General features: G+C 36.7%; 1 pseudogene; it reads left to right on the top strand.

Moving 5' to 3' along the window:
* Positions 1–3,724: 3,724 nt before the first annotated feature.
* LOC132301906 (small nucleolar RNA R71) lies at positions 3,725–3,823 on the top strand (annotated as a pseudogene).
* The last annotated feature ends 9,940 nt before the right edge of the window (positions 3,824–13,763 follow it).

A 13,763-nucleotide genomic window follows, 5' to 3' on the forward strand; every position in this document is an offset into this window, starting at 1 on the left:
GATACTAGTTCGATCGATCAAACTGTAGGACGTTGAAAACTCAAAAGTTACAGATCTGTGACCTTGGAAACATGGGGCCCACACGAACGTGTTCATGGGCCCAACAACACATCAAATCAATAAATCCCCATCACTGATCAAGGCCCAAACTCCCAAAATGAGATCAAAATCCGAAAATATGCAAAGTATATATACATGAAGCAACACACATATATATATGGAAATACAGTGCTTCGAAGCTTCAAAAATGGTGGATTCGATCATCTAAGCATCCTAAATCAAATATATAGAACATGTATGCATCGAATCAAATCAAGCTTCAAAGTAGATCTCGATTCTTACCTCAAATGGATGGGAAGAGATGAGATGAAGAGAGGAAGATGAAATCTGAGATCTGGAAAGATGAAGAGACGATCGACGCTCACTGATTTCGCCGGAGGTTCACCGGAGGTGGGAGAGGTGATGATGCACAATGACAGCGACGAGAGGGGGGGTCAGGGTTTGAGAGAGGGTGAGATCGATCTTAAGAACCCTCGACTCTATTTTAAAAACATTCCCGACAGAGTTCGATCGATCAAACTCAATTGTGATCGATCGAACTTTGATGAACTCTTTTCAAAGTATTTTTGGATTTTTGAAATTTTTGAAAATTGCAAAATTAAAATTAAAAATTTAAAAATAAAATAAAATATTTTTGGTTTTTTTTTTTTGGATTTAATTGAATAAACACTAATAATTAAAAATTAATTAAAATAGAATATTTTTAAATTTTTGAAAACATTTTGAAAAATAAAATAAAGTAAAATGAAATTAAAATAAAAATAAAAATAAAATAGAATAAAATGAAAATAAAATAAAAGTGAAAATATTTTTGAATTTTTGAAAATTTGAAAAGTCAAAATAAAGTCAAAATAATGAAATGAAGACTGAGATCGATCGAAACAAGAGTTCGATCGATTAGACAAAGAGCAAAAATATGCAGGTTTTTGGCTCAGAAAATTGGCTAAGTGTTGGAACATGAGATCGATCGAACTGGGAAGTTGGATCGATCGAAGAACTTTCAGATCGATCTTGGAATGTTTCGATCGATGGGACAGAGACCTGAAATATGCAGGTTGATGCAGGCTCAAAATTTTTCTAAGTGTTGAATCATGAGATCGATCGAACTTTGAAGTTGGATTGATCGAAGGTCTCTTGATCGATCTAAGAGTTAGTTCGAACGATGGGACAGAGAGGTGATTTGGATGCAGGTTTCTGCAGGTCGAAAATTTTTCTAAATATTGGATGCAGAATGGAGTTCGATCGATCGAACTCAAATTTGAGATCGATCGAACTATGCAGAATGCTCAATAATGTCATGAAAGCTTATGCAATCCTCACTAAAGTTCCTTAAAATGCATATGAACCAAAAACAAGTATTTAGACTTCGCAAGAAATGAAATGAAAGATAGAAATGGGGGAGGAATAGGGTTTTGACACCCTACGAATGCCTTTGCTAGTCTTTAATGTCTCTAGCAAGACATTGGGCTCTTTTAGCCCAGATCATAGATCTTATAATGCATCCCCTCCTTGCTAGGGTGATAGATGCTTCGAACTCCACCCAACAAATGGTTCTTTGAAGAACTTGTTGGATTAAGCTCAAAAGAAATCTTTGGTCCCTTGTCTTTGCAATTACAACCTTTGGGCTTCTAAGCCCTTTCAAAGCAAGAATTTGAAACAAGATTTTGACAATGCAAAGTTGAAGATGATCCTTTGGAAGTTTTGGTTTTACACAAAAGCTCATTTCCTTGATAATGAAGATCATGACATTTATCTACGACATTAACCTCTCCTTCATATTTGTCAAATGAATTGGGTGTGGGATTAAAGATATTCAACTTCACCTTCATATGGCCAAATGAGATCTTCATTATCCCCGTCCTACAATTGATGTTGGCATTAGCGGTTGCCAAGAAAGGACAGCAAGGATAACGGGAATTTGGCTCTTAGGATTGGGAACCGGTTCCGTGTCGATGACAACGAAATCAACCGGGAAGAAGAATTTGTCAATCTTTATCAAAACATCCTCAATTATACCCCTAGGCTTCTTAATGGATCGGTCGGCAAGTTGCAAAACTACCAACGTCGGTTTCAATTCACCTAGGCCCAATTTGACATAAACCGAGTATGGAAGAAGGTTAACACTTGCTCCTAAGTCAAGATGTGCCCGATTAATGATATGATCACCAATAATGCATGATGTAGTGGGTGAACCGGGGTCCTTAAACTTTGGAAGAGTGTTATGTTGCAAAATTGAGCTTACTTGATCTATCAAAACCACTTTTCTTGATGCTTGGCTCTTGTTCTTCCGCTTTTGGGTGCACAAGTCTTTCAAGAATTTGGCATACGCCAGAATTTGCTTGATTGCATCCAATAGTGGAAGATTAAATTTCACTTGCCTAAACATTTCCATGATTTTATTGGTTTTTGCCATTTGCTTGTCTTTTGAAATGGATCATTTTAAGGCATCCGGAAATGGAACTTTTGGTTCAAATATTTTTTCAAAATTTTCTTTTGAACTCTCTTCAACACAAGAAGTTTTCAAATCATTTTTCAACAAAACATTTTCAACATCATTTTTCAAAAAAAAATTTCCAACACATCTTTCAAGACTTTCTCATTTACAAGGTCATGTATATGCAATGAAGGAGGAACGGGATGTGAAACGGGACGAGTGACAACTTGAGGTTGCACCGGTTCACTCTCTTCATTGGACATTCCAACTTGATTGTCCACAATCCTACCATTCTGCAAGGTAGTCACCGCATTAACATGTTCAATGGTGTGGCCTTCTGATGAGGAATGGGTTTCCACAACACATTGTTGCTTAGGTGGGGCATTAATAGGCATCTTTCCCTTATCTCTTGCATTGAGAGTGCTTGCTATTTGCCCTACTTGGGTTTCTAGCTTCGCAATAGATTGAGAGTAAGAATGAAGCAATTGAGTGTTAGCCTCTAAAGTGCCCAAAGTATTCAAAACTTTTTCTTCAAAGGCGGGACTTCTAGTATTACCTTGGGAATAAGATTGGTTGGGAAAATGAGAATTAGCAAATTGATTCCCTTGTGATTGATAAGGTCTATAACCTTGGGATCCTTGGTTTTGAAGTGGAGGTGGAATGTACTTCCCTTGAAAACCGCCTTGGGAAGGGTTTGAGCCATCTCCTTGGTTTTTCTAAGAGAAATTCGGATAATTCCTCCAACTTGGATTATAGTGAGTACCATAAGGATTGTTCCCTTGGTTCACAAAAGTTGCATTGATTTATTCATTAGGTTCAATTTGCACTTGTCCGTGAGGACAATGAGAAGTAGAATGAAGAACACTAGAACAAGTCATACATGTTTCATTTGATGCACGATGAGAATGGTTAGGGAAGGAAGATACTTGGTTCACCGAGTTTTGGTTAATAAAAAATTGATCAAACCTTTGAGATAAAGACTTCATTTCGACAGCTATTTCATTTAAATGGTCGACTTGATGTAAGCCAACACTCTTCCTACCTTGTGAATTTCTACCATTCTTGGATGATAGTGTTCTATGCAAAGAATTTTCACTCATGCTCTCATAGAGACGCCACACATCATTCTCATGCCTATCAATGTATGAGTCACCCATGGAAGCATCAACCATACCCTTATAGTTGTCCGATAAGCTCTCAAAGAAGTATTGAACTAATTGCTATTTGGACATGTCATGATGTGGACACTTCCTAAGCAATTCATTGAAGCGTTCCCATGCCTCATGAAACATTTCTCCATCCCCATGTGAAAATTCTCGAATTGAGGTTCTCATGGCATTGGTCTTAGAAACTGGATAGTACTTCTTTAAGAACTCTTGTTGCATTTCTGCCTAAGAAGCGATTGAAAAAGGCCTAAGATTGTTAAACCAATACTTTGCCTTGTCTTTTAAGGTGAATGGAAAAAGTTTGAGTCTTAAAACCTCTTCCAACATGTCCGTATATTTTACAGTGGAACATATTTTAAGAAACTCATCCAAATGCTTGTAAGGTTCTTCACTTGGAAGTCCATGATACTTAGGAAGCATTTGAATGGTTTGTGGCTTAATTTCATAATGATGTGCTCTAAACGGAGGCAATTGGATGCATGTAGGTGCATTATACTCATTAGGCACATAATAGTCTCTTAAAACAAGAGGTGGATTAGCTACTTTAGGTGCAACATGAACACCTTGGTTTTGAATTCCTTGATTGTTGATGGGAGGTTGTGGAGCATACATTGACCTTGGCATTCCATATGGAACTTGGCCTTGTTGTTGTGGTGGTTGGTGAATGAATGGCCTAGGCATGCCTAAAGGTACTTGTATGTTCTTATTGTGCACATTGGGATGAAGGATACCTTGTTGGTCTATGTGACCAAGGTCCTCAACATGATTGTCATTATGGTCATCCATTGATAGATTGGCTTTATTTGAACTTCCTCTTCCTCTAGGATTTCTCACTATAGATTCAAGATGTAAATCAAGAGGGACAAGAGTTGGTCCCAATGAATGACGTCCATGCATGCATAATGCAAAACACAACAAACACAAAGAATGACAAACACTATGCCTTCACAACAATGCAATTAGACTTCTTCCACAAACACTTAATTCATACTCCCATGTTTTACAACAATGATGCAAGATAATTAAAAATAAGCCTCCACACGGGCCGATGATTTAACTAAGGGATTGAGTAGAGAAAGTCTCACAAAGGTCCAATAGCACTTCAACTCCAAGTTTAAAGCTTAGCATAGCAATTTTTTTAGAATTTTTAGCTTTTTACTTTCTTTGCTTGCTTAAATTGAATGCTTGATGGCTCATTTGCTTGTTTCCTCTCCAACAATGCACCTAGTTAAGTAAGAACAACACAATAAGTAACCAAAAAGAAAAATAGAAGTAAAGTAAAGACACGATCAAAAGAGTACTAATCCTAATCAATTCCACAAATCCGACGTTGCCAAATCTAATCAATCAATCCTCGGCAACGGCGCCAAAAACATGGTGGATCCTCTTTTGAATGTCGCTACACCACAAGCTTAAGAGTGTGCATTAAGGCGAGAGCCAAGAATTTTACATTTATAGAAGCCACTACTACTTTTCACTATAAATATAGCTAGGGCGAGTAGGGATCGTCCCAAGGGATTGGAGGATCGAGCAATGTCACGGAGTCGTTATTAGGGCTAGTAGGTCGAATGATCAAACAATTGGTTGGTTGGTTGATTAAAAAACAACTAAATTAAACTAAGTGATAGCAAAAGAATGCAATTAAGAGTAAGTAAGAGAGAGAGATCTTGGGGTTTAGAGATCACAACCAAGCAATGCATTTCTATATCATTGCCAAGTGATTAATGAGGGCAAATGGTGTGTTGCAATATTGGTGTGTGTGTGTTTAGTTGATTCAACAAGCAAGGATGACTAGTTAAACATGTATTGTCTAAACATCATGTGAAAGGCACAATATATCTAAGCAATGAAGCATATATTATCTAAACAACATGTGAAAGGCACAATATATCAAAACAAGTCATTAATCCTTTAATTAAGCTCACAATCTAAATACAACACAAGGATAGAGACATATGCTACTTACATTCAAAAGCTTGGATCATCAAACAACAAGCATAGATTATCCTCCCATTTAACACTACACTACATCTACATTACTAGCATGAAAATAAACTAGGGGAGAGGCACAATCCATCAAGGAATAAGTATGAACCATTAAGAGAATCACAAGAGCATTCCTTTAAGCACTATGTTTTGACAATCTCCAAATCTATAGCATCAATACACATAGACATGCATCAATGACACAAAATCTAGAGACAAGCACATGAACATCTATTCTAGCATACATAGACATATGGATAGAATGAAATGATCAATTGGAAGCATTAAACCACATAAATCATTGAATAAACATGATTTAAATATATCAAAGTGTCAAAACATTAATTACAACACTAATCCCTCAATAATACACAAGATTAAGATATAGAAAGCATGCTTGGGGCTAACTCTAACCCCAAGAGGATGTCTAGCCACTCATGGTGATGTTGCTCCAACCCTCAAGGGTTAATTCCATAGTTGAAATCTGCTCCTTGTTGATGAAGAGTCTCCTATGGTGTCTCTAGCCTCCTCTTCCTCTAAGCTTCCTCTCCAAGAGATGATATGAAAATAATGTTGGCTCCTTTGTAAAAAGCAACCCTTATCCTTATATAGGTAGGTCAAAATGACACCCAAAGTGAGCTGCGATCATGCGCACAATATTGATAAAGGACAATTTTCAATGAGATGGAAATTTAACTTTTTCGCACTGGAGGAAGTTCGATCGATCGAACCTTAGTCTTGAATCGATCGAACTGGATGAGATCTATCGAACTTAGGCTGGATCAATCCAACTGGCTGAGCTTTTTAGAAAAAGACAAATCCCAGATATTTTGGGAGATATTTATTGGAAAAGGACAAAAGTGGTTAGTGGGTGGTACAACTATGGATAGGATCAATTATTTGAATAAGGACAAAAGTGTTCGATCGATCGAAGGATGGTGTTGGATAGATCGAACTTTTGGACTTTATGCTTTTGGGTCTAAGCTTGGATCTATCTTGAAGTGCTGAGATCGATCATTGTTCGATCGATCGAACCTTGAACATCGATCAATCGAACTTTGCTGCTTGTCACCTTTGGCTTCATTTGCTTCTTTCTTTCTCCAATTTGCTCCTTTCTTTGTTTAATCAAAGAATTGCTTCAATTAAGCTCTTATTTGGCTTAGTTAGCTTATTTTCGGGATAAGTGCCTGAAAATAGAAATAATACGAAATCAATCTAAAACGGTAAAGTAAGATAGATAAAGGTACTAGAATGCCTAAGCTTAAGGGGTTTAAATACGCACTTTTTTGCGCTCATTAGTAATCTTGGTTATTTAGACCCGCATTTCATAGAACACCCTCCTTTCAACCAATTTCCTCCCTGAGTTCAAGCGCCAATTCCTCCAATGATCTTTCATGATCATTACAATTTTCATGAATACTATACACTGACTTGTATCATGCTTCCTAATTTTGGGGCCGATCAATATGAAATTAAGCCTGAGACTATTCAAATGTGTCCACTTTTCTATGCCTTAGACGATGAGGAACCATATAAACATCTTGATGAATTTCTTGAAATATGTTCCACAGTGAAGTACATGAATGTCCTGGAAAAAGTTCTTAGGTTACTTCTCTTGCCTTTCACCCTAAAAAATAAAGCAAAACATTGGTTCAACAATTTGGAGGCAAATTCAATAACTTCTTGGAAACAAATGCAAAATGAATTTTTGAAAAAAATTTACCCCATGAGTTTGACCAATTCAATGAGGACTGCCATTAGAGAATTTTCTCAAGGAGATGGAGAACTTTTACATAAGGCTTGGGAAAGATTGAATGACTTGCTAAGGCAATGTCCACACCATGGTATTCCAAAATGGCAAGTGGTCCAATATTTCTATGAAAGCCTATACGACATTCACAATGACATAGTTGATAATTCATGTAGAGGTTCATATTTTGGGAAACATGAAGATGATATTTGGCACCTTTTTGAAAAAATGAATGAAAATTCATTGCATAAGTCTCATTCTTCTCGGTTGAGTCATGATTCTGTTGAAAAAAAAAAAAAAAAGTTTGAAAGTGTCAAATTGAGAGTCCAATGGAGATTGTTGCCGAGGTCAAACTCTCACTAAAAAACATAATCAATTTCTATTGAGTCAAAAACCGGCAACTCAATCATCTCCTCTTCATAATCATCATTCTTATAATTCTTGTGAGCCTTGCATGACATGTTCAAGTATGTTGCATACTACTTTCAATTGTCCCCATGGGTATGCGCTTAATGAACACTATGAATAAGTCAATGCCACATTTGCTTACCCTCATTCCAATGCTTATGTTCCGGTGTGGAGTGAACATTTAAGTCCTTTTCAATCTAAAAATTTTCAAAATCGTTATATTCCCTCTCATCAAAGAAATAAAGGGTTTCAAGGATTTGTTTCATCTTTTTCTTATCATCAAAGAATAAATCATCCCTCTCACCCTCAAGCTTATAATTCTCAAATTTCCTATCATCATCCTCATAAACTTGCAAGTAACTCCACATTTGAAGATAAGGTTTTGGTGGCTTTGGGTAGTTTAGAAGTAAACACTAAACTGTTGCGTTCTCATTCTCAATCAATATCGAAACTTGAATCCTAAATTGGGATAATAGCTAATTCTTTGAATGCGAAAGAATTTGGTAAACTACCTAGTCAACCTGAAAGAAACCCAAAAGCCCAATATTGTGTGGAAGCAAACCCTACATTGGGGTGTCCTTTCCAAGAGCAAGTGCAAACAATTACCACTTTGAGAAGTGGTAGGCAAATTGATAATAAAGTTGAAAACCCAAGTGAAGATAGTGAACCGGTGCAACCAAAAGTTGACACCCGTTCTGTTTTCAATCCTATTCCTACTTCCTTGGATGAAAATGGTTCTAATAGGAATGTTCAATCTTCACCTTCATCACCTCCTAGAGTTGCAAAATCTTATTGTGATACCCCTCGGATCCGGGACACGGGTTGATCAAGTCCGACCCGAGTCCGAGGGATATCAAACAATTAAAGTATTTTAAATCGAACACGGAATACAAAATTGTTTAAGAAATAAAAATTTAAAAGCTGAAAGGAACTAGAAATAAATATCTTCCAAATATAATTATAAAAATCCAAGCTTCAAAACCTCTGTAAGTTTACAACTCGGGAATCCATCTATTGGACCCCTTATAAAATTCTCAAATAGGAGTTTAAATCATAGAAATAAATTCTACAACTAACATAGAGAAGATTCCTACATAGTCGGAGGAATGAATATCTATATCTGCTTTGCACGTCCAAGCTCTAACCCTGGAACTGACGAATACCTGAAAAATAAAGGAGTGGGTCAGGCCCACATGCAAGTCCTGATCTACTACAATCTAAACAGTAATCCGATACGCAGATACATCCTAGGAAGACTCAATCATATCTAGAGTAGTCCATATATGTTTATAGTGCACACTAATAGGACGCTCGCTAGTCCAATAGGTTTGTCTCAGCCTGAATAAAAGGCAACATGCAAATACGCACCCTAAGGTGGGCATGAGTACCTAGACCTACCAGGGAACAATACCTATGTCCAATTATCCATCCCAAGCGATATACGCTCCCTAACCAACGACTCTGAGACTCATGCCCATATCGTGGTGCCATAACATATATATAAAGTCCGTCTAATCCAAGGTATGCCATTTTATTGTTTATTGAATTGACATAAGAATTTTAATCCAGTTTAGTCATTCAACTTAATCAGTCGATCTGACTTAAACACAACCAACATTTAATCCAGGTAGTCATTCAACTTAATCAGTCGATCCGACTACACACAAACACAATTAATCCAGATAGTCTTTCAACTTAATCAGTCGATCTGACTAAACAAGGTTTAGGATTCAATATTTTACAATCCTTCCCTTAAATCCAATAGGTTAGGTTTATGCGTTTTGAGCTAAACCATCCCTAGTATGACACCGTCCCATACCGGTCCATATACATCCATATAAGTAGGACTTAACCTCTTTATGGTTAATCCAACTCATTCCAAATTAGGTAGGATTTAGTGCTTGAACTAATCCATACCTAGTATGTCACCGTCCCATACCGGTACATACAATCCTCCAATTAACATAGTCGATAAAACAGTAATAGATGCAAACCAACTATACTCCAGAATAAGCATTTAATATAACCTATCAAGTTTAGGATCAAATTATGCACACAATATAAAGTTTAGAAATCCTAAACCAATTCCTTTAAGCTGATAAAAATTTACTGAGCATTTAACTCCTCCAAACTGCGTAGTTAATTGAACCACACTATATAATCAACATCCATCCTCCAAAATATGTATCATTATAATTTGATACATATATATCAATAATAAGCATTCATTATAGAGCCTAAACAAAATCAATATTTCAATAATGTAATCTGCAAAATAAGTATAAGCATTCACATCCTCCAAGTTGTCCGTATCTGCCGTAGTTGAATAACAAGGTGAAAATTAACTTGATTCAACACAAATTCAGTTAAATTTAAGTAATTAATGTTACTTATAATCCTATTTATATATGTTTAACCCTAATTAAATCATATACAAACGATCCTCTAAATTCTCTAGTGTAAACAGTTTAATATTCAAGGTGCAACTGGTAAATTCCTTGCCTAACTATGCATTGTCCAATCCTTAATTAAATTATGAATTTATGTTTCTCTATTGTCTAATGGATCTACAACACTTGTATCCATCCATTAATTCAATTCAAACCATTTAAAACACCCCACGCAGCCAAACAGTGCACTGAACCAAAACTGAGCGCATCCGGGTGAGAGCACTGCTCAAATTGCCTCAAGAGCCGGCTCTGGACTATTGGAGCTGGCTCCAAAACAGCCAAGAGCCGGCTCCAATCCTTTAGGAGCCGGCTCCAAAGGCTTAGAGGCGGCTCCTAGGTTTTCTGGAGCCTGCTCTTGCTTCTTTGGACACCGTCATCTGTTCTTGCTTCATCTTCTTCGACTCCGGTAACTAACAGAGCCTCTGGAATGTTTTAATCAGTTGTTCTAGGGTCCAATCATAGTTATAGATTAATCCTAACCCACTGATATGCAACCATGATTTGAACTAGACTCAAGTTTGGAAGCCACAATTACAGAACGTTCAAATAGCAACCTTAAGCAACTTACAACAGATTTATTTCGTAAAAATCAAAACTATTTTAAGATCTTCTTCCAGGCTTTAAACTCACTCCTAGATTAGTTACAAAGCATCCCACATATAATTTACAACCTTAGTTTACCACAACCTGAATCACAACTATAGAAAAAAACAGATTAACAGAGAAGCAGAAATAGGCAAAACAGTTATCTTACGAGTACTTAAAACAGACTCTTATATGCATAAATCCATGATATTATGTTTGTTTACAATTTTTTTAGCCTTTATTGAGTCCCTGAAGTCCTCCTAGGCATGCACAGAACACAGATTAAAGAGATAGAGCAGAACAGAAACTTGCCTCTGATTTCCGATTGAAAATCCAAAACTGATGTCTCTAGCAACTTCGGCAATGTCAATAGTTGTTATCAACTCCAGAACTCCTTCTTGATTCCCTACCTTATTCTCTTAAAGTTCTCTCTGTATTCCCTCTGTATCCTTATGTACGTGAATATAGTGAATATGGTTTACAGGAAACCCTAGCAGACGTATACTTATGTATTTATAGGCTTAAGTTGAAACCCTAATTTGAATCCTAAACCAAACCCTAAATTAAATCCTAAACCAACTATATGTCGGCTCCAATCCTAAACACGATGTAAAACATAAAACCATAATTACCAAAACAGTGCATTTACATAAACACGTAAAGAAACAAACCCAAATACAATTTAAGCAATTATTAAAGAAAACACAATTTAAAACAATTAATGAAAAAAACACATTTAAGTTAAATAAAAATAAAACAAATCAAATGAACAAATAATTAATTAATTAAAACAAGCAAATAATCAATTAATTAAATAAAAATAATTATATTAAATTACAGGATTGTCCTTTTAAAATTAGGGGTATTACACTTATGAGCTAAAAGCTCCATTTTCATATGATTTGAGAGAGACTTCGCCTTTTGGGAGGCAAAAAGGAAAAATCCATGACATGATGGAAGTTTTCAAATAAGTTAACATAAATCTCCCTCTCTTGGATGTAATTAGGCAAATTCCGCCTTATGTAAAAATTTTGAAAGACCGTTGCACACAAAAGAGGAAGAACAAAGGAAAAGGCCCTAAAAAAGTGTTTCTCACGGAGTAAGTGAGCTCCATCATTTAACATAACACTCCACCTAAGTTTAAAGATCCTAGTGCTGCGACCATCTCATGTGTGATTGGAAACCATGAAGTTCGTAGAGCTCTTCTTAACTTAGGAACAAGTGTTAATTTGATTCCTTACTCTGTTTATGTCCACCTAGGTCTAACTGATTTGAAACCGACGTCGGTAGTTTTGCAACTAGCCGACCGAGCCATCAAAACACCTAAGGGAATGGTTGAGGACATACTCATCAAGGTTGACAAGTTCTATTTTCGATTGATTTTGTAGTTCTTGATACCGAACCGGTTGCCAATCCTACCAACCACATCCCAATCATCTTGGGAAGGCCATTTCTTGCCACCACAAATGCCACCATTAATTGTAGATCCAGTGTCATGGACCTTTCTTTTGGTAACATAATGGTTAAACTTAATGTTTTTAATGCTAGTCGACATCCTATCGATGAAGATGAGTGTTGCCTCATAGATGTCTTGGATAAAGTTGTCGAGGAGTCCATTCCTACCATGGTAATGAAAAAACCAACCAAGGACAATCTTTCATCTCTCCTTTCTGAGGATCTTCTTGCATCTTGTCTTCTTGTAATGTATAGTAATTGTGGGTTTCATGATGAGGGATCAATGAGTGAAGTAAGTAATCTAATGGAATTTGTTGCAACCTTGGATTTTCACCTTGGAAAACTCCAAAAGAACCTCTTCCTCAACTTTCTAGCACTCCACCGGTTCCATCTCTAATATCTCCACCAACTCTTGAGCTTAAAACCCTACCTTCCAATCTTAAGTATGCCTTTTTAGGCCTGAAAGAGACTCTTATGCGTCGCATTCTTGTAGAAGAGGATGAGAAACCTTTTAGAGATGCCCAAAGAAGATTAAATCCAAACATGAAAGAAGTGGTTAAGAAAGAAGTTGTTAAGCTTTTAGACACTGGTATCATTTATCCAATCTCTGACAGGAAATGGGTGAGTCCAACTCAAGTAGGTCCCAAGAAATCGGGGATTACGGTGGTTGAAAATACAAAAGGTGAGGCAATTTCTAAGCATACTGCCAATTCTTGGCGTGTATGCATTGACTACCGAAAATTGAATGCCGCCCCTAGAAAAAATCACTTCCCTTTGCCCTTTATTGATCAAATTCTAGAGAGCTTGGCCGGGCAACAATATTACTGCTTTCTTGATGGCTATTCGGGCTACAATCAAGTAGCCCTTAACCCTTTAAACCAAGAGAAAACCACATTTACTTGTCCTTTTGGCACATTTGTTTATAGACGGATGCCTTTTAGTTTGTGCAACGTTCCCGCCACATTCCAAAGGTGTATAATGTCAATCTTCTCGGACATAGTGGAAGAGTATCTAGAGGTCTTTATGAATGATTTTTGTCTTTGGGTCTTCATTTGATACATGCCTTAAAAATCTATCTTTGGTGCTTAAAAGATGTCTTGAAACAAACATTGTTCTTAGTCGGGAAAAGAGTCATTTCATGGCTCAAGAAGGTATTGTTTTGGGTCATGTCTTCTCAAAAAGGGGTATCGAGGTGGATAAAGCAAAAGTCGAGCTCATTTCTGAATTTCCTCCATCTTCTACGGTGAGAGAAGTTCGATGACATCATCACATCAAGGTCACCACAAAACTCTAAGAGACGATGCTCGAGCATCAATCTCAACCAACCAAGCTGGGACAACTTGAAATGCCTAAACAAGACATAAAAATAAACAGTTCACACGTAACATAGCAATGAATTACATACTTACACAAGTAGTAAGGAATCACATAAGGCATGTCAATGTATACATCATATAATCAGGCTAAGA

The sequence above is a fragment of the Cornus florida genome, unplaced genomic scaffold (genome assembly GCF_030987335.1).
Source record: "Cornus florida cultivar Cherokee Brave unplaced genomic scaffold, ASM3098733v1 CherokeeBrave_3.0.0_Hap2_Chr03, whole genome shotgun sequence".
Lineage (NCBI taxonomy): Eukaryota > Viridiplantae > Streptophyta > Magnoliopsida > Cornales > Cornaceae > Cornus > Cornus florida.